This window comes from Panthera leo, chromosome B2, assembly GCF_018350215.1.
Source record: "Panthera leo isolate Ple1 chromosome B2, P.leo_Ple1_pat1.1, whole genome shotgun sequence".
NCBI classification, from domain to species: domain Eukaryota; kingdom Metazoa; phylum Chordata; class Mammalia; order Carnivora; family Felidae; genus Panthera; species Panthera leo.
In genome coordinates, this window is record NC_056683.1 from 24,582,098 (window position 1) to 24,585,989 (window position 3,892).

Below are 3,892 nucleotides of genomic sequence, written 5' to 3' on the forward strand. Positions count from 1 at the left end.
CGCTCTGGAAAACAGTGTGGAGGTTCCTCAAAAAATTAAAAATAGATCTACCCTATGACCTAGGAATAGCACTGCTAGGAATTTACCCAAGGGATACAGGAGTACTGATGCATAGGGGCATTTGTACCCCAATGTTTAAGCAGCACTTTCAACAATAGCCAAATTATGGAAAGAGCCTAAATGTCCATCAACTGACAAATGGATAAAGAAGTTGTGGTTTATATACATAATGGAATACTACTTGGCAAGGAGAAAGAATGAAATCTGACCATTTGTAGCAACGTGGATAGAACTGGAGAGTGTTATGCTAAGTGAAATAAGTCATACGGAGAAAGATACCATATGTCTTCACTCTTATGTGGATCCTGAGAAATGTAACAGAAGTCCATGGGGGAGGAAAAGGAAAGAAAAAAAAAAAGGATAGAGAGGGAGGGAGCCAAAACACAAGAGACTCTTAAAAACTGAGAACAAAACTGAGGGTTGATGGGGGGTGGGAAGGACAGGAGGGTGAGTGATGGGTATTGAGAAGGGCACCTGTTGGGATGAGCACTGGGTGTTGTATGGAAACCAATTTGACAATAAATTTCATATTTAAAAAAATAATAAAAAAACAAAAAAATTTTTAGAAAGAATATGAAAAAACTAGTTCAAAAAGATATATGCAGCCCTATTTTTATTGCATCATTATTTACAATAGTCAAATTATGGAAACAACCTAAGTGTCCATCAATAGATGAATGGATAAAGAAGATATGTTAATATGTATGTAGATAGATAGATAGATATAGATATTAGTCATGAAAAAGAATGAAATCTTGCCATTTGCAACAACATGGATGGAGCTAGAGAGTATAATGCTGAGTAAAATAAGTCAGAGAAAGAAAAATACCATAATGAGTTCATTCGTATGTGGAATCTTAGAAACAAATGAGCAATTAAAATAGACAAACCAAAAAACATAATCTTAACTAAAGAGTACAAACTGATGGTTACCAGAGGGCAGGTGGGTAGGGGGATGGATGAAATAGTTAAAGGGGATTAAAGAGTACACTTATCATGATGAGCGTTGAGTAATGTTAGAATTGTTGATCCATTATATTGTACACCTGAAACTAATATAACACTGTATCTTAACTATACTTGAATTAAAAAATAATTTTTTCTTCAAAATTAAAAAAAAAAGACTACGTCTCCCAGCTTTCCTTGCAGCAAAGTGTGCCAAAGAACCAAGCTCTGGCAAAAGGGATCTAAATCAAAGTATTATTTGTCAGTTTACACGTATCCTTAAGAGACAGTCATTTTATGCCTCTGGGCTTTCCTTCTCCCCTTACCTTCTTTCTGTTTCCTGGTATGTGTATGTGGTGGTTGGAGTTGGAGCTTCCATCTTGGATCATGAGGTATCTGCGGGTATGGAGACCACTTTGGTAAAAGAACAGATGGAAGTAGCCTCGGTCCTTGATTGATGCTATGCAAATTTATCTCTAAATTTGTACAGGAAAAGAAATAAGCTTGCTTAAGCCACTGTGAACTTTGTGGGTTTTGTCATGCATGGAAGGATTAAGTAACTAAGTGAGTCTAAGTAACACCAAACCAATTAAGAAACAGATGCAAGGGTTGGACTGTGGCCAGGATATCAATGTTCAAATTAAAGCTGGATTAGAAAATGTAGCTTGGACCTGCAAGCGAAGATGTGGGGTCCTACTATTAGCACCCTCTAAGTCTAGGTCTTGAGTTAAGATGTTAGAAGTGCAGACTATAGAGGGGCACCTGAGTGACTCGATCGATTAAGTGACCAACTTTGGCTCAGGTCATGATCTCACGATCCATGGGTTTGAGCCCCAAGTCAGGCTCTGCTCACAGCTCAGAGCCTGGAGCCTGCTTTGGATTCTGTCTTCCTCTCTCTATGTCCCTCACCACTCATTCTCTCTCTTTCTCAAAGATAAATCACTATTAAAAAAAAAAAAAAGTGCAGACTATAGAACAGACATCTAGCCGGCTACAGGTTTTTTAAATCTTACTGTGCATATGAATCACCTGGTGATCCTGTTGGAGCACACATTCTGATTCAGTAGGTGTGGGGTAGGACCAGAGATTCTGCTTTCTGATAAGCTGCCAAGGGCTAACACCGCCACTCCAAGGACCACACTTTGGGTAGTACCATTTCACACACACACACACCCACCACCACCACCAAGTAAGGCCCTCAGCCTGTCCTGAGCTCTGACCCAGGTGTACGTATGGTCTGGAATCTCAGGGAAGGAGTTAGTAAGAGGTAGAGAGAAGGCAACCCTAACACATTCCTTCTCAAAACTGACTGCACGTTGAATCCTGGGGAGCTTCGAAACATGCTAATGTCTACGTCCCACTGAGATCCTGACTCTGGATGTGACCTGGGAATTGGAAGGTTTAAAAGCTTCCCCAATGATCCTAATAGTCCCAATGCTGGGACCCACAGTCCAGAGGGCCAACATTCTGGCAGAAGTTCTTGTTTATGGGTTAAGTCAAGAACTCTGAGAAAAGAAGGGTCCCTCCTACCCTCCAAGCTGGGACTGGGGTAAAGTGAGTGAGGCATCTCCCTTGGGCATTAAGGCAAATGTTGGAGGTGGGGAGTGGAAACACCCAAAAACTCTGTAATGAAGATAAATATTTTAATGCAATATTTAAAGATTTTTTTAATATTTATTTTTGAGAGAGAGGGAGACAGAGTGTGAGCTGGACAGGTGCAGAGAGAGAGGGAGACAGAATCTGAAGCAGGCTCTGGGCTCTGAGCTGTCAGCACGGAGCCCGATGTGGGGCTAGAACCCACTAACTGGGAATCATGACCTGAGCTGAAGTCTGACCCTCAACCAACTGAGCCACCCAGGCGCCCCTAATGCAATATTTTAAATAATCAACATTAACACAAGGAAATCCACACTAAATCAAGTATCAAAGCTTTAAGGCAAATAAAGACAGGATCTTCAACAGCACTGTGCAGAGCCATATTGGAGCTTGAGGCAAAAGGCAAACAGAAATCTTGATCTCTAGGCTATACTAACTAACTCCCAATCCCTGGGGCTAAACAATCCAGCTAAGGATCACTCAAAAGGGTCTGCTCTCCCAGTTCGTGAGCCACTGCCCCCTCCCAACTCCCCTGATCTTGGTTAAAGTTGTGGGCAGGTCAACCTTTTGTCCTCACATGGTTCTGAAATGCGTCATAGTGGTTCTTTAAATAAATTAACCAAAACCATAAGAATAACAGACATTTACTGAGTTCTAAGTGCTTTACAAATACTTATTTAATCTCCAAAGAGATCTTATGACATAAGAGATATTGTTACCCTACTTACAGTAGAGGAAACTGAGGCACAGAGGTTCAATTAATTTGTCCCAAATTATACAGCAGGTAAAGAAGTTAAATTGGGAATCAAACACAGGCAGTTTGGCTCCAAAGTCCATGCCCATGAGTACTTCTTTAAATACCGTGACCCAGGTCAAAAATGCACCCCTTACTCTCACTTGTGTCCCACGGTATGCCCAGTCATGGTTCCAATATAGCTCAACGTGGCCATATCATGAATTCACACAGTAACATTAAAAATCGCCCCCGGGGCGCCTGGGTGGCGCAGTCGGTTAAGCGTCCGACTTCAGCCAGGTCACGATCTCGCGGTCCGTGAGTTCGAGCCCCGCGTCAGGCTCTGGGCTGATGGCTCGGAGCCTGGAGCCTGTTTCCGATTCTGTGTCTCCCTCTCTCTCTCTGCCCCTCCCCCGTTCATGCTCTGTCTCTCTCTGTCCCAAAAATAAATAAAAAACGTTGAAAAAAAAATTAAAAAAAAAAAAAAAATCGCCCCCAACCCCCTGCAAAACAACCAAACCAAAAGTAACCATCAGCAACAGAATGACAACACTTGAA